At 46.9% G+C, this 18,203-nt stretch overlaps 1 long non-coding RNA gene across 1 annotated transcript; it reads right to left on the bottom strand.

The window, feature by feature from the left end:
- Window positions 1-875: 875 nt before the first annotated feature.
- LOC147576163 (uncharacterized) lies at window positions 876-15,712 on the bottom strand. Its single transcript, XR_015241828.1, has 5 exons — window positions 15,561-15,712; window positions 11,314-11,425; window positions 8,361-8,498; window positions 1,585-1,645; window positions 876-1,100 (listed from the first exon to the last, which is right to left on the bottom strand). It is a non-coding gene; the product is annotated as an uncharacterized LOC147576163 (long non-coding RNA).
- Between the last annotated feature and the right edge of the window lie 2,491 nt (window positions 15,713-18,203).

Here is an 18,203-nt window from a genome sequence, read left to right as displayed (position 1 = left end):
ACTTTCAGGACTCTCTCCTACAGAAGCAATAACATAGATTCATAAGTATGCCTGTCAGTTGCAGCACGTTTGATAACAGAAAAACATCAGAACTGACCAAATTTCCATCAGTAGGTTGTGTTAATTGCCACCTAGATATATGAAGGAGCACTATGGAGTTGGTATAAAGAGTCATATTTTATATGTATGGACCTAAAGTGATGTATATAATAGATTTTTTAGGTTTATTTATTTTGAGAGAGAGCCCACACGTGTGCATGTGCAAGATGGGGAGGGGTAGAGAGAGGGAGAGGGAGAATCCCATGCAAACTCTGCTCTGTCAGCTCAAGGCCCCACACAGGGCTCAATCCCACAAACCATGAGATCATGACCTGAGCTGGGATCAAGAACCAATTGCTTAACTGACTGAGCCACCCAGGCACCCCTGTGATTGATTGTTGAACAGAAATAGATCAAGTTACAGACCAGTATGTACAGTAATATTTGGTTTGTAAATAGATGCATGTGTATACATATATATCTGTGCAGTATAAACCTAGGGAAAAGTCTGGAAGTATTTGAACCAAAATATTAATAATGCACGTCTGAGGAGGGGGATTTGACTGGTGAAGATGGGGACTTTTACTTTCCTCTTTACATATTTTTTTTTTTTTTTTAAATTTTTTTTTTTCCAACGTTTTTTATTTATTTTTGGGACAGAGAGAGACAGAGCATGAACGGGGGAGGGGCAGAGAGAGAGGGAGACACAGAATCGGAAACAGGCTCCGAGCCATCAGCCCAGAGCCTGACGCGGGGCTCGAACTCACGGACCGCGAGATCGTGACCTGGCTGAAGTCGGACGCTTAACCGACTGCGCCACCCAGGCGCCCCCTCTTTACATATTTTTAAATAGATCAATTACTATGTTCACTTTACATGTAAGGTTACTTTGGTACATAGAAGTTGTGACTTGCCAAGTTCAGATGACAGAGTTGCTACTGCGTGGCAGAACCAGGACTCCAGATGAGGTTCACGTGGCCCCAAAGCCCATGTTCTTTCCATGATCTTTGCCAGGCTTCTCTGCAAGAACAGCTTGCAGGGTTCTTCAGGCTCTTTGGGACCTAGGCAGGCAGGATTAAGTCTATGAGTAGCTCTGAAGCCATCTCTGCTTTTGGCTCTCTGGCCTCTTGCCTGAACCAATATGACAGGGCAACCCTATCCTGGTTGACTTTCCCGGACTTGGCTTCTCCCTCACTAGTCTCATGGTGTTCACCTGATCCTGCCTTCCTTATACACCCTTCCAGAACATCTCAACAGAGCACTTCCGGGCAGCTGTGCCCTGGCCAAGGTGACCTACTGACAAGTTGAGACGTTAAAGCTGTCAGGGGTCACTGACTTAGCATCCTTACAGACATGCACACGCAGGCTGGTGAATTTCCAGTGCTCTGAGTCTGGACTGTAAGCTCCCTGAGGGCAGGGACCATGGCAGCTTTGTCCACCAATAGTACATTCAGGGCCCAGCACATAGGAGGCTCACATTAGAACTTGTTGACTGAATGACTACTAGATGAATCTATTTAAACTCCCTTCTCCCCAGCCACTTACGGCAGCTTAAGTCATTCCAATGCAGTAGATAATCCACTTGAGCAAGATCAGCAAACTTTTTCTGTAAAGGGTCAGACAGTAAATAGTTTAGGCTTTGCAGACAAGAGGCAAAATTGAGGCTATTGTATAGGTACTTAAAAAGCCAAAGATAACACATTTCTAATGAGATTTTTAGTCATAACATTTAAACACAATAATCATAATAGAGTATATATTTTTTTATAATACAGGTCTCCTAATGAGAAGAATAAATTTTGTTTTTGAGGAATAACATTTCACTTAATTGGGTTTCAAAGTCAGTGTCTTCTGGGGCACCTGGATGGCTCAGTTGGTAGAGCGTGTGGCTCTTGATCTTGGGGTTGTGAGTTTGAGCCCCACGTTTGGTACAGAGATTGTTTAAATAAAAAAGCGTAAAAAAATTATTTTTCCAAAGTCAATGTCTTCTATCATCAAAATCTATTGCAAACATTCATCTGTTAATGCTGATAGGTAATGAGATATGTATATATTCTTTGAAAATGAAAGTTGAATTTCATATAATTTTCATAAAATATTATTCTTTTAATTTTTTTTTTTCAGTGACGCTCAGCCCATGGACGGTATAAAAACAGGGAGTGGGCTGGGTTTGGTTTCAGGATGTAGTTTGCTAATTCCTGCACTTGAAGATAATAGAAAGTAGGATACTCTTGGGGCACCTGGGTCATGATCTCGTGGTTTGTGCGTTCGAACCCCACATTGGGCTCTGTGCTGACAACTCGGAGCCTGGAGCCTGCTTCAGATTCTGTCTCCGTCTCTGTCTCTCTCTCTCTCTCTGCCCCTCCCCACTCACATTCTGTCTCTCTCTCTCTCTCTCTCTCAACAATAAATAGACATTAAAAAAAAATTTTTTTTTAAAGAAATTAGGATATCCTCACTCTCTCACCTCAGCTCCCTAAATCCTACACTTTCAAAATCTTGACATTTCCCAGACATTTTCACTCCCTTTCTTGGTGCCCTTTCTTTTCCAAAGGAGGACATGTAGGCTGAGCCTGACAGCTCCCAAGAAGGGGATCAGGAGCTTCGTTATTGCCCAAACGCCCAGGATCAGAGAGTAGAGTCAGAAGAGCTGTAAAGCCCTTCCTTTCCCAAGGCTGTGGCGTTAGCTCTTTGCCAACCACATGAAAACCGCTGGGAAGGGCTTGCCTGTGTTTCTTCTCCAGCCCAAACCACGGAGCGGAGGGAGGCCTCAGAGCGCCTGTGTTAATGGGAAACAGTTGTGCTAGTCCAGCCCTGTGCACAGAGGGAACAAATTTCAATATCTAAAATCTCACTGCATCCTGAAAAACCTATCATTTGGAAAAGACAACTGACCACAGCACAGAATTCAATGCTGGCAAAATGGCATAAGTAATGCACTAAGGGGACCTCACTTTTTGTAAATATAGAGAGAACGAAGGAGATCAGGGACTTGTGAAAGCATCGATCATTCACTGACTTGTTAGTTTATTCAACAGATCATTTTCAGGGGCCTGTTATGTCCCGGGCACTGTATTAGGCCCCGGGCCCACGGCAGAAAATAAAACTGACAGTTTCTGCTCTCATGGAGTTTATAGTACTATTCAATGACATTTGCTAAAGTTCAGTATTCTGTGACATATTACTAACTATTTCTTGAATTAACATGATTCAAATGGTAAAGTAGTTGGGGAAAGAAGAGATTAAATGAAGTCAATCATGTTACTTTATTCTAAGACTTTAGAACCGTTAGCATGCAGATTTCCACTGAGAATCTCCAAGCGAGACATGTAGAGAAGGCAGCCTTCACAAGCTGGTTTAACTATGACGTCCTTTTTGTGAGGAGCATCCTGCGGCACCAGAATCCCATGGAACACAGTTTGGGGAGCATGGCTCTCAGGACCACTGGGTAGAGGCGTGTAGGTTGTGCGCTGAACGGCTTTAGCAGGACCACTCACACAGACTATTTATCCAAGGTGCCCTGGAGTTTTCTGACTGATGGACCTGATCTCTGTAACTACAGGGCACAGCATGGACAGCACAGGGTTCACAGGGCTGTCATTCAACTCCCTGCTGCTCAGCTCCCTCCCTCAGAACAGGCCAGAGAGGCTAGCGCTCAGCAGCTGGGAAAACTGACCCAGTTGCAGAGATAGCCTTAGGGTAGGTGGTGGAGAGGTCAAAGTACAACATTCATAGGTCTCCAGGCAGAAAGAAACCAGTAGAATAAATCTAAAAAAAAAAAAAAAAAAAAAAAAGTTTTTTAAAGGCCCACACCAAGGTACAGCACAGTTACATGTAAAACTCTGAGGATAGAAAGAAGACACTAAAAGCTTCCAGGGAGGGTTAAAAAAAAAAAAAAAAAAAATCAGATCACACACAAAGGATCTGTTATAAGAATAGCATGAAGTTTGCAAAAGCAGCATTGGAAGTGAGAAGACAATGCAGTCATGCTTTCGATATTCCATATGAAAATGATTTTCGGGGTGCCTGGCTGGCTCAGTCGGTTGAGCGTCCGACTTCGGCTCAGGTCATGATCTTGCAGTCCATGAGTTCAAGCCCCGCGTTGGGCTCTGAGCTGACAGCTCGGAGCCTGGAGCCTGCTTCTGATTCTGTGTCTCCCTCTCTCTCTGCCCCTCCCCCACTCGTGCTCTGTCTCTCTCACTCCCAAAAATGAATACATGTTAAAAAAAAAAATTAAAAAAAAAAGAAAATGATTTTCAACCCAGAAATTTCTACTAGGCCAGACTCCCAACCAATGTTAGAATAGAAGTATTTCAAGAATCACAAAATTCCAGAATTATTACCTCTCAGGCTTTCTAGGAGCTATTTGAATGTATGTTCTACTGAAAACAAAAGCAAATAAACAAAGAGAAAGGTATGAGCTCCAGAAAACAGGAGATACAAGATAGGAGAGATCCAAAGGGCATCTAGGATGATGGCAGGGACAACAGGTAAGGGAAGTCCAGAGGGCAAGTGGTTCCAATTGAACTGGATGAAGGGACAGAAGTGGATAAAGAGTCTTGGGGGGAAGCTCCAGGCAAAAAACAAAACACAAACAGCAAAAAACAAAAAAACCCAAGGAATCAAGAGATTATCTGACCCTGTGGAAAATCTTAGTTATAGAATGAGAAGACCTATCCATGAGTTTGAAGGAAACTAATAACAACGGAAAGAGGTAATGATTAACAAAATATATATATAAGAAAGGGAATGTGATCACAGTTTGCTACTTGGCTCACGAGTGATTCATATCTACTTAACTATAATAAAAACACAAATATCCATTTGGAATGGGAGGAAGGGAGGTTCAGAAGCGTGTAAGCAAGCTAAAATTATCGAATCATCCAAGGAAGTCAATAGATAGTGTTTAAAAATCACTTATCAAGCATGAATGTGTGTATGCATATTATTTAGAAACATGGAGTTAAATATCTGAAGGAACAGCTGAAACAACGGAGAGTGGTTGGGAGCGAGTGGGAGGTGGGAGGCACAAGAAAGTGCCGTTTTTTATTTTTTATTTATTTATTTTTATTTATTTATTTTTTTGATGTTTATTTTTGAGAGAGAGACAGAGTGAGAGAGGGGAAGGGACAGAGAGAAGAAGACTCAGGACCCGAAGCAGGGTCCAAGGTCTGAGCTATCAGTGCAGAGCCCGATGCGGGGCTCAAACACACAAACTGTGAGATCATGACCTGAGCCAAAGTTAGACGCTTAACTGACTGAGCCACCCAGGCGTCCCGGAAGTGCCATTTTTTAAAATAAACCTTTTAGCACTATTTGACTTTTTATGTTGGGTGCATACAATTACTTTGACTTTAAAAGTAGGGATGGTAGGCTGTTAACCAGGTTGTCATTGGCCAAGTGGCTCATGCCACTTGTCAGTTTCAAAGCTTGCCCAGTTAAAGCTCCTGGATTAATAAAAGCACAACTCACTGCATGTTCTGGGCCTTTGGGACTCAAGGAAGAGTACAAACTGAAAGCATCAAACCTGAGAATAATGAGTTTACTGACACACAGCACTCTAGGCATGGACCAGAAGCATAGGGGAGCACCCGGGAACCTGTTAAAAATGAACAATCTCAGGCCTATTGCATTTTGTAAGATCCCTAAGGTGATTCATGTGCATGTGAATGTTTGTACTGGGATGATGGCAGGTGGCAAGGTATATAGAGTGGAGGGTCCCATTACAGATGATATTGTATATAGGCCCATTATAAAGTCAGTGGTGACAGATCAAGAAAGTAATGGGGAGGAGGGACATTTTAAGGGTCTCTGGGGCTTTAGAGGTCCCAATCCACATTATAAGAATCCCACATTACAATAAAATGTATATACCTACATATGAGATTAGTTGAATTATAGGAGACTAGTTGACAGGTTTTTAAAAATTAAACATTTATCAATTAAAAACAACAAAAAGTACAGAGTCCAGGGGTGTCCAGTGTAGGCAGGAGTCAAGGACAGGGAGCCTTGGGCCAGCCCATCAGACAAATGGGGCTATTGGTCAGTATCCTTGGTTGCATGTGACATAATTCCAACTCACTCCAGCTAATGCAAAGCAAACAAGTCATTGCCTTTCATAACTGGAACGTCTTCTTCAGTGTTGCAGGCATGCCACCCAGGAATTTGGTCCAAATATTTATATATCTGGACTCTGACTCTGTTTCTCAGTTCTGCTTGCCTTCCTTTTCAGGCAGCTTCTTGCCACATGATGACAAAAGGACAGCTGTCTGTCTAACCTTATAAACAGTCATTCTCTAGTAGCTCTTTCAAACAATGTGGGACCCCAAAGAACTTTTGATTATGTGCACTCTAAAAAAATTTTTTTTAATATTTATTTATTTTGGGGGAGCTTGGGTGGCTCAGTCAGTTGAGTGTCCGACTTTGGCTCAGGTCATGATTTCATGGCTTGTGAACTCGAGCCCTGGGTCGGGCTCTGTGCTGACAGCTCAGAACCTGGAGCCTGCTTCAGATTCTGTCTCTCTGTCTCTCTCTGCCCCTCCCCTGCTCACATTCACTCTCTCTCTCTCCCCTCAAAAAGTAAATAAACATTAAACAAAATTTTTTTTAACATTTATTCATTTTTGAGAGAGAAAAACAGGTTTTTGACCTGAGCCAAAATCAGATACTTAACCGTCTAAGTGTCCCTGATTATGTGCACTCTAGCTATAAATATTTAACTACAGTAGAAAATAAAACTGAGAAAAAATTTAAAACATGCATAATTCATTTAAAAAACAATAAGAAATGTATTACATGTGAATTTAAAGAACACATTCTTATGAGGAAGTAATATTGTCCAGAACAAACAGTATTTACTAAGAAGAGTGTCATTGTTTTCACATTTTTGCAAATCTCTTTAATTTTAGGATGAAGAGGAGATAGCTGGATTTTGCTATATACTTCTGAATTCATTTTGTTGCAATATGTTGTTTTGGTTGAAGTATGTGAATAAAATCTGGCCTCACAAAGATATGTGGGTAGAGAGGGGAAGGATATTTTAATAACTTTTTCAGATAATTGTGGTAATGCTTTTTGGATACCACACCAAAATTCAATGGTAGTACCGGGGGCCAAGGGCAGGCTGCCCCAGGATGGGCCACTTTAGCATAAAGATTATTTTGAGTTAAAAAGCAATCAAAACCCAGGAGATTCAGAAAAAGTTCTTTACCTCCAACAATGGCCTAAAAAGAATTTAGAAAGAGGACCCTTTCCAAGAAGAGAGCTATCACCGTAGATCACTGCTTTATGATCAGAACTAGGTATAGGCCAGAGAGGAACCTGGCAAGCCCTGTTTGGTCAAAGTCCTCTGTTTTTTCCATTGTTTCTGAGTGGCTCAGCAAACATTTGTTCACCAAACATTTACTCTTTTTCATTCTTCCTAAGGATTGTATTCTTTCCCTTTGGATATCCAGACCCCTACCTCCTTCTTTTTTGTTCAGAATGACATATATACCTCATTTGCCTGTCTTTGGAATTCCCATGTTTGTATGGATTCCTTGTACGTATACTACTACATTTGATTTTCTTCTGTTCATTTGTCTCATGTCAATTTGATTCTTAGTCTGTCTAGAAGGACCTTGAAGGGAAGGTCTAGATTCTTAGTCTGTCTAGAAGGACCTTGAAGTAGTTACTAAAGGGTAGTCATAGCAATGGGGAATCTGAAGCCATATCAATAAACTTTTCATATTCTGTTACATTAAAATTCATTGATCTGGGGTGCCTGGCTGGCTGGGTCAGTGGAGCACACGACCCTTGATCCTGGGGTTGTGAGTTCAAGCCCCATGTAGGGTGAAGAGATTACTTAAAAATAAAAAAAATCTAAAAAAAAAAGTAAAATAAAATAAAATCCATTGATCTGTCCTTCACTTTAATAAGACTTCTACCTGTGAATGATTTTTAAAACATCACGGATGGGTTATTTGAAAAGTATTGGTTCACAGAGTTTTGCAAATCTTCCAATGTTGACCCATCTCATTACACAATATCCCATCATTTAGTATCACCCCCTACCTCACCAGAAAAGCCTGTGAGCATTGGGAAACCGTTGAGCTCATGGTGAAGATACAGGACTTTTCAAAATTCCAATTTGTGCTTCAGAGCTCAAATTTTATTGTTGACAACAAAACTGTCATTTGTTTTCCTTGAAATGGCAAGCTCACTTCGTTCATTTCTGAGGAAACGTCTGCCCCATACCAAGTCTGAATAACCACAGTCTGCCAGTCAGGCATTCTTTTCAGTCAAAATGGTATTCTATGAAAAAAGTCACTGGCTCAACTCACGGCGCAAACAATCACATGGGTGGTTTTCATGAGACAATCGTAGTATTTTGTTATGCAGTAGAAGAGCTTTACGTACATGTAGGACTTCTCATGAACAGATCCCAAGGAGAGCTTGGATGGGCATGATGGGGAGATCACCTGTGAAGGAAAAAGAGCAAGAGCTAGAGAAGCAAGGAGACTATTTGGCCCACCATACTGGTCTGACCTGGGGAAAGGAGAGAAGAAATGTCTCAGATTGCAGTGTAGAGTTCAACAAAGATTCAGTCGGGCCAATGAAGGGTCTTCAAGCCAAAGTCACCCGGTGTTGGAATCCCATGTCAAGAATGAACTTGTGTTGATGCATGATCATTGGCTGGGAGCAGACGGAGAGAAGCGTGGCCGTGGCAAGAACATGGCGGTGGATTCAGAGAACAGCAGATGCTCCCCTAGCGGGAGGTCTGAGTGGTGTATCTTCACGGCTCCCCCAAGCTTTATGGGTACTTTCCATTTCATCACAGCACAATATTAGAAACGTGTGTACGCAAGGGTTAAGGCTTAATAAAGTTAATCATTTTTACTGCTTCATCAAGAGATTTCTTAAGTGAAACTGGCTTTGTTTTCCCCGCACATGTGTGGCAATGAAGGATACAATGGCTACAAGTTCACTTTGGTGCCACTACATTGATTCAGGCCAACATACCAGTAATTTTGTCTAACACTGTGTTTGCACTCTTGGTGAAAAAATGTCAACTTGGAGAAAAAGGCACATGAAAGCTCAATATTATTATAAAAAACAGTTTTGACCTTATGAATCCATTGAAATGATCTCAGGACCCTCAGGGATCTACAGAACCACAGGCTTCCAGATAGCAGTCCCAGAATCGGAGTATGGTGGGTTTTGGTTTCATTTTGTTTTCCTATTTTGCGGTTGCTGTTGTTGTTTGTTTGTTTTGGACGGTTCCGGCAAAAGTCACAGAGAAGATATTAACTCCCATATGTAAAGGTTTATAGGAAAGATGGCAGGAAAAGGAGCTGCTGGATTCCGGTTCATAGATCATGCAGGGAGACTATACCCCAAAAAATCCCTTTACCCTCAAAGTAAACAATGTATTAAATTGGGGAAAAAAAAATCCCTTTACCCTGAGAAGGATGGGACAGATCAGCCCACCCAAATCACAGCCAATGGGGTCTCACAAGGAGCGGTTCCCTCACCTGCAGAGGAGGGAAGGGATGCTACACAGGCAAAACAACCTTGTACAGTTCAATAGGGTAAAAGAAGTTTGACAATAAATGTCTGGGCTACGGGACAGTCCTATTCCTGAGGGAGCCTGAGGCCAGGGTCAGGCAGGAAAATGGATCACAGCTGAGGAGAAGGCACCCATGCAAGAGCCCAGCCCCCGAGGACACCAGGACCTGCAGACAGTTTGGAAGCACATTAATTCAGCCCAGCAGGCAGGACCATGTAAGCTCGAGTTGGGTCAAACGCTGTGTGTGTGTGTGTGTGTGTGTGTGTGTGTGTGTGTGTGTGTGTGTTTACAGGGGCAGTATTCTACTGTGGCCCCCTTCAACAACAGTGGAGTGTGACTGTTTATGTTTCCTATCTTGGTCAGGCTTGACTCAGGAAATGGAACCTAGTGGGCCCCCAGGGGTAAGGGGTGGAGCAAGGCAGAGGGGATCCACGTGTCAGAAGCTGGGGATGGAGGACAACTGTCTACACTATCCACAAATCGACGAAGATTATGGCACACAAATCATTGCAGTTTTAAAATGGCATTGGTTCAAAGGCAATTCTACCTGTCCAAACTTCTCCATATTTACCACTGAACACCCTGCATCTTCTACATGTTTATTCTCAGAATGACTGAATCTATCTATCTATCTATCTATCTATCTATCTATCTATCTATTTATCTATCATCTATCTAACAGGATTATAGATAATCAGCTCAACTATTCACCTTCGATGGCCACCTCTTCCCTCTTTCGTGGGTCTGCTCAATGGCATATTCTCCCAGGTTTCCTTCTGGGAGATTCTCGGGCTGCTTTTTATTTTTAAAAATTTTTTTCAATGTTTATTTATTTTTGAGACAGAGAGAGAGCATGAATGGGGGAAGGTCAGAGAGAGAGGGAGACACAGAATATGAAGCAGACTCCAGGCTCTGAGCTGTCAGCACAGAGCTGGATGTGGGGCTCGAAGTCACAGACTGTGAGATCATGACTTGAGCCGAAGTCCGACGCTCAACCGACTGAGCCACCCAGGTGCTCCTCTGGCTGCTTTTTCTTACACTCCTTTGCACATCCTTAAATGATGGCAGTCTTCGGGGATGCTGTCATAAAACCTCCCTTCTTCTCAGTAGGCAATCTGATCTGTCCCCATGCTCTCAATTACTTGAGAGCATTTTTTGTTGTTGTTGTTTATTTATTTTGAGAGACAGAGAGAGAGAAAATCCCAAGCAGGCTCCACACTGTCAGCATGAAGCCTGATGCAGGACTTGAACTCATGAACCGTGAGATCATGACGTGAGCTGAAATCAAGAGTTGGACCCTTAACTGACTGAGCCACTTGGGTGCCTTGAGAGCATTTCTTTCTTAAAACCACTGCAAAACCTCCCCCTTCTCCTCGCAGCATGCACAAACACGTGTTGTGTGTGGAGTCCCCATCTAGGCTTTCCCCAAGAGCCTGAGATAATGGGAATAATTGGTACACTGACACCAAGGCCCTCCTAAACACACACACACGAGGACTGAAATCAGGTCATCTGGCAATCCAGATTTCCAGACTGCAGTGCGTGCCTGTGTGTGTGCACCCCTGTCTAGCCATCTTTCAGATTGCCATTTAAGTGAAAATATTTACGAAGACATTTGGAGAGGCTCTGACTGCAGCCCCCCTGAGAATATGTGGTTGCTCCATAAAATTTAATTGAGTAAATGTGTCCCTACGATGTGCCAGGCGCATGTAGTGAAGCTTACTTACCAGGATGAGAGTCAATGTCCTTCCCTGGAACAGGTGGGGGTGGAGCTGGGGACAAGCACATACGCGACTGCAGTCAGAATAAATCCCAGCAGGTCGTGGAATTTTGAAGACTCTAAAGTAAAAGTACCATATTCATATAGTTAAACACTTGCAATTTTTCACGTTTTGACATTCCTGAAGTCAGGCTGCATCTAACAAATAATTAGCTAAGAATACTTTGTTAGAACTGAATTGGCAGGTGTTTTTTCCTTCTTTTTGAACAAGAAATAAAGATGAAATTTACAACGGATCCTGTCTTAAACGAAATATGTTATTTGGGTCACTCAAAGGACAATGAGATCAAATATGTAATCTGTAGTAACGTGTCCTTAAATCCCTGCTTCCATTTCTTTTGGTTTCTAACTTTCTAATACTGTACAGCCGGCTAGAAGCCTCTTTGTCTCTCCATCTTGGAATCTCTACTCTCCGCCAGGGTAAGACAGAGCCTCCCTGATGTCTTCCCCACAGAGAATGCATTCCCTTTCCCTCTCCCTCCTTCCTTCTTCTCTCTGGGAATCAATCTCGGCCATCTATAAAGAACACACACACTAGCCACACTCCTCTGATTCTCCCCCAGCCCTGCTCTAATAAGAAAAGAAGGGGCAAATGTCTGGCAGGTAGAGTTTTCTTCAGCAAGGAAGGAGAGAGGCTCTGAATAGTCCCAGAGGAATAACTCTTGGGCCAGGAGTGAGAGAACAGGCAGATCACAGTGTGGGTCTAGACAGAGATGGGTGTACCAAGCGGCAAGGGGCAGGATTGGAGTGTAAATATGATAGAGCGTCCTGGGAAGGCTCAGATTTTGAACCTCCATCTGTGACCATTGCTTTCCAGAAGCTTCACATGCATGTACACACGCATGCACCCATGCACGCAGGTGCAAACACATGCGCACATATGTACCTGTGCTTAAACAATTAGCCAAGGCCTTTCTGTCCTCTCTCCCATTATCACCAGGAGGGGAGAAGGCAGGGCCAGGGTGATGGCCTGCTTTCCTGGGATGGGAGAGGCCCAGGGAGGGGGGCCAGGCTGGCTGGCCTGAGGCTAGGACACCACAGAGACTGGAGACCCCTCTCCTCCCCACCTACCCAAACAGAACTAACCACAGCAGGCTGGTCAATATGCTAAAAGAAAGCCTGCCACTGGATGGGGCTGCCTCTTAGCTCTGGGGGGATGTGGCTTGGGAAGGTGGCCTTTAGGGAGGAGATCATGCTTCCCTAGGGCCTTGGGACAAGTAAGGGAGAAGCCAAAACGATGAATCTGCAGAGTGGAGAATCTGGCTGCCTGGCTGAGTTCTGGTGTTGGGGTTCTCCGCTTCCAAGTTGTCCAGCAGCTACCTGGAGTCTCAGGGTAGGGGAAGGACATTCAGAGAACTTAGGGGGTCCCTGATGTGAGGGTGGAATGCATCTGGCTGACTAGATCCCCCCTCTCTGAGCTGAACGCTGCCCCCGTGCCCAGGTCAGACGAAAAGCTGGTGCTGGGCCTGCTGGGTGTGCCTGGCACTTTGCAGAGCACTGGGCAGTGGGAACATAAATAAGAAAGGGGAGAGGCCACTCAGGAGGAACTCACAATGGAGCTGAGGAAATCTAGCGTCAACACAGGTGGAGCCCAAGTCCAATCTGATCTGCAAATCCCACCCCAGGGCAGAGCCATCAAAGCTGGCTGCACCCTAGGAATTGCCCAAGGCCTGCTCAGAGCCTGTGGGAAAAGTCAGGAAGGCTTTAGTTGGGCAGTGGACTCCTAGGACCTCTGGCAGGTGGGAAGGAGGAGCCTTGAGACTCTTAAAAGGCTATGTTCACCCTCAGGGCGTTGGGAGCCGCCCATACTGAGCTTCCCGGCTTCCTTCTCAGCCCCTGTTCTCAGGTGACTCCTGGCTGCAGGGTGTGTGTGTGTGTGTGTGTGTGTGTGTGTGTGTGTGTGGCTGGGATCAGGTTTAATTATTAATCATCTGGCTAGCCTGACCAATCTAGACCAAGGTCTCTCTCTTCCAGGGCTGTGAAATCCCCACTCACTGGGCTAAGCCTGTAGGGTTTTCTAGATGCTAGGAGAGAAGGGGGTGGGGAGGTTCCCTGCAGCCCCTGCGTCTTCAGGAGGCACTGATTAGGTGCGGGCACTAGGCAGGCAGGCGTGGTTTCCAAGGAGCAGGGTGAACCCAGGCCATCCCCCCAGTGTTGACACAACTGTCATAAACCGTGCTTTGTTCCCAGCCCTGCCTGCGGAAGGTCCCTGAGAACTGGGTGGGCCTGGCTAGGTGGGGACGCACAGTGAGGACAGATAGGTTTGGAGAGGGGACACCCCTGGGGACACGGAGGGATGAAGCTGGCGTAGGAAGCCCAGCTCTGTGGCTATAGAAGAATCCAACTGTTGAAAGGCCAAACTTCGGGCAATCTAAGCCAGGCTTGTGTCTCCAACAGCCAGAGCTGCCTCCCAGTCCCGGGTGGGTGGGAACCCTGGAGGGCAGGATGGACAAAGCCAAGGGCAGGGGGCAGGTGCCCCCTGGTACCACTCCAAGGACGCATCTTGCTCCAACAGCCAGCTGGTAACTGAACAGAGACCAGGGGCTCAGAGACGAGGATGGACAAGGGGGCTGCTTAGTCCTTCAACTAACAGTCACTGATACCTATTCTGTGGCAGGTGCAGAGGGGGTGGGACCCACTCCCTGCCCTTGGAGACTCACCGGCTAATGTAGACCCCACCCATAAACTGATCCCAAGGACAACCTGTGAAAGAGGGACCGTGTCCTGGGACACAGCAGGGGAGCCGTAACACCTGTAAGGAGGTCAAAGAGAGTCAAGGAAGGCTTCGTAAAGAAGGTAACACTCACCTAGCATGTTAAAGAAAGTCATAGTTTCCAAGCTGGGGAAGGGTGTTCCAGCCAGGGGGAAGACCACGTGTAAAAACAAGGAGCTGAGAAGGGCCTGTTTGGGGAGGATGAGGCATGGAGCAGGGCCGAACCAGAACGGTGGCTGTGGGGGTGGGAAGTGGGCGGAGATGATGCAGGCATTACGAGGTGAGGTGCCCGGCGGAGGCACCCAAGGGGCAGAACACAGAGACCGGGGTGGCGAGTGAGGAAGCACCCACAGATGCAGCCCCAGCCGGGCGGGGGGCATGGGGGGGCGTGCACGGGAACAGCACCCTATCTCCAGACAGGCCCCGGGGCCTGTCGCACTGGCGCTGTGGGAAGTACTGGGACAGACAGACCACCGCCCCTTGTGACCGACGGGGAGCTGTTTCCCCCAGCCCTCCGTGTCTCGCTTTGGCTCCAACAACCTCAGGCAAGCCCAAGACACAGGTCAAATGGGCAGAGGGGCAGATGGAGGTGGCAGGAGGTAGACATTTGCCCAAGCCTGAGTGAATTCACTGCGGCTCTGACACAGGGACCCAAGGGTCCCGATTCTCAGCCCAGGGACCTGCCTCTGAACTGGAAAGTTCTCTCCCTTCTTGTCTTGCAAACCAGAGGTGCCCTCTGAACCCCTCCTCCCAGGGTCAGTCCTCATCAGACAGGTCTGCGGTGGCCCAAGGATCAGCCTGAAGGAGTCGGCACTTCCCAGTCAGGCTGGGCTTCCTCCTGGTGGTGTCAGACCCAGCGAACCCCAAAGAGTAAATGTCTGTGAGGTGTTCCCAGAACCCAGACCAGCAGGATCCCCACCCAGAACGCTGGGGTGGCAGGTGACAGGGATGACAGCAGCAGCCTCCTCCTTGTCCTACGGACTTGGCTCCTGGAAGATCAACTAAGTACCAGGAGAAATTTGAAAAACGGTTTGGGGAAAAAAAAAAAACCCACAAATTTGAGCCAGCACAAGTGGCTCAGGTGGGCTAGGCAGGCATGAGCAAAGATCAGGTCTTTTGACGCTGGGAAGTGTCACCCTGACATGAGGAACCCGTTCACACAGACTGGAAATCATCCACTGGTCTGTTCTCCTGTGTACGGCTGCCAGCTACCTAAGGATCTTCTCCAAGGCTCTCAGTGTCTCTGCCCACATCATATACAGTCCCGTAAGAGAATTCTAGAATGCAGAGTCGAGTAGAACAATTTCCCCAAATCAACTGGAACACTCCTTCTAACAGGGAAAGCCAAGTACTGGACACTGTTTCCTCCTTTTGCCTTGGCTCCCAGGAGGCTCCCGGTCAAATCTCATGTGTGTTCACCATGGCTCCATCAGCCCTTACAACTCACGTACTTGCCGCCTTCAACTTTTCTCAGCCCTCACCTAAAATTTTTCTGTTGGTAGGGGTGCCCGGGTGGCTCAGTCAGACTTCGGCTCAGGTCATGATCTCACAGTTCCTGAGTTCAAGCCCCGCATCGGATTTTGTGCGGACAGCGCGGAGCTTGGAGCCTGCTTCAGGTTCTGTGTCTCCCTCTCTCTGCCCCTCCCCTGCTCATGCTCTGTCTCTCTCTCTCTCTCTCAAAAACAAATATTAAAAAAAAATGTTTTTTTTTCTGTTGGTTCAATCCAGTCACACGTGGCCGGGGTTGTATATCATCTCAGCTCCTTGTTGGCAAGAGGTGGTGGGTAAATAAACAATGAAGTTTCACTCAGGAAAGAGAGGTTGAAAGGGCAAAGGCAGGCCGGCATGCTGGGGCCATGGGAAATCCCCTTTTGATCACACCCTTGTACCCCCAAATTACCCGAAAACAGAGACCACGGTGCTCTCCTCCCCTCCCTGAAGCAGGAGGAACTGGAGCAGCCCCCCACCCCTGGGCCCTGTTCCCCCTCTCACCCCTAGATCCAGCTCTGCTGGCAAGCTCTGCTGCCTGGGGACAGGAAGAAACTGTTCCTTCGGTGCGTGGGGCCTTCCGGTCTGTTTTCTGCAGGGGGGCCAGTGGGGCCTGCCTTTAGTTACTTTCTAAGGAGGGCAGGTGTTGAGATCAGTTTCAGGAATTTAGCAACCCAGGTGTCAGTCATAAGACCTGAGGACAGCTAAATCGGGCTCTCCCATCACCCCGTGCCCGCTGTTCCTGGTGGGCCTGCTCTAGAGGCTTTAGGGACATGTGGGAACAGAAGACTCCAGCCCTGAGACAGCCAGTGGAGAAGAGTCATTAAAAGCATGGTTTGAGAGTCACACGGACCTGGGTTTGAGCCCCAACTCGTCGTTCACTGGCTCTCTGACCCCCAGGACAAACCACTTTGGGTCCCTGAGCTTCATTTGCCCCATCCGTGAAATGGGAGAATGACAATGACTGGGCCAAGAGAGCACAACTGAGTGTGGCACGTAGACCTGCTCGCTAGTCTCCGGGGCTAATGTTGGTGTTAGTGGTGGCTCTCATGGTGGGAGAAAGAGTGTGCGAGCCTCACGGTACCTCGCTGGTAGTGACATGGCCCTGGGGGATGCCCCTGTCCTGTGGGACTCCAGTCCCCCAAAAGGCCTGCTGACTGTGCACAGCTCTCTGCCCAGAGGGGCAGAGCTATCAGCAGATCTCAGGGAGTCTTCTTCTTTTTTTCTTTTTAATTTTTTTTTCAATGTTTATGTACTTTTGAGACAGAGAGAGACAGAGTGTGAGCAGGGGAGGGGCAGAGAGAGAGAGGGAGACACGGAATCTGAAGCAGGCTCCGGGCTCCCAGCTGTCAGCACGGAGCCCAACGCGGGGCTCGAACTCACAAGCGGCGAGATCATGACCTGGGCCGAAGTCGGACGCTCACCCGACAGCCACCCAGGCGCCCTCAGGGAGTCTTCTTACTAACCAGTATCCTCAGCCATTAATAAGGACAAAGAGACCATTGGAAAACAGACTTTTGCCTGAGCACAGGCGGTATAAATCCAGCTGAAAAAATCCTGACACGTGCCCCAAACCCAGTCTGGTGACCACCCCTTCCACCACCAGCTGCCACCATCTCCGTCTGCCGTGGCCATGAGAATCCTCCTTCAAGCCTCTTTCGCGCTGGTGTCTCTTCTACCTTGAATGATCTCCATTCACATCTTGCCTGCCCTTCCCCCAGCAAAATAAATGCCCCTTCTATTCCAGGCGCTGCTGGGGAAGTCCCTGGTTGACTTCGAGGGAAGTGTTTTCAAAGTGTGAGCAGAGGACTCCGCCTGCATTGAACCACCCACAGCCTTGCTTAAATGCAAGCATCCACGTGCTCCTATGACCTAAGGAGACAGAGTCTCCATAGATGGGCCAGGAATCTGTATTTCTAACAAGTTCCCCAGGTGATTTGGATACACCCAAAGCATAAAACACAGTGATTTGTCTTGAGTTCTCCCTGAGAGCCCAAGTCCAAGCTAGGGCTGGGCCTGGAAAATTCGTGAAGAATCTAACTGAAACAACCTAGATCCCTGGGTGTCCTCAGCAGGACCACCCAGGTCATCCGGATGCTCGCCTTGATCTAAGCTGTGTCCCCTTAGGCAAATCACTTCTCCTCTCTGGGCCTGAGTTTTCTTACCTGCGAAAAGAAGGACCAGGACTTGACAGTCCCTGTGTCCCTCCTGTTCAAACCTGCTTGGAAATCCGGTTGGGATAGGCTCCTTTGTAGTGGGAAAGGAGAATGAAGGGCTGTTGGGGGTGAGTCCAGATGTCCTACTGCCTCTGCGGACAGTCAACAGTTGCTTGCTAATGATGTTCCAAGGTTGGGGGGGGGGGGCGGGGAAGATCAGTATCCCAAGTAGCCTGGCCTAGTCACGGACTATGAGAAGCAACCTCAACATCTAGGCCATGGCAGAGTTGAACCAGGGGCAGTCTGGCATTGATCCTTGGAAGAGAAGTAAGCACAGAGAGTGGGTCTGAATATCAGGGCTCCAGCTTGGTAGACTGTCTCAGAACCAGGTTCTAGGGCCTTTAAGAATATCAGAGAGAAAATGGGAAAACTCAGGCAAGGGCAGGAAGACTGCAATTCACAGAGTTCCCGGCAGGACAT

This window comes from Puma concolor, chromosome D2, assembly GCF_028749965.1.
Source record: "Puma concolor isolate L17-30 chromosome D2, mPumCon1.1.hap2, whole genome shotgun sequence".
Classification (NCBI taxonomy): domain Eukaryota; kingdom Metazoa; phylum Chordata; class Mammalia; order Carnivora; family Felidae; genus Puma; species Puma concolor.
This window is presented reverse-complemented; position numbering and strand designations above follow the sequence as displayed.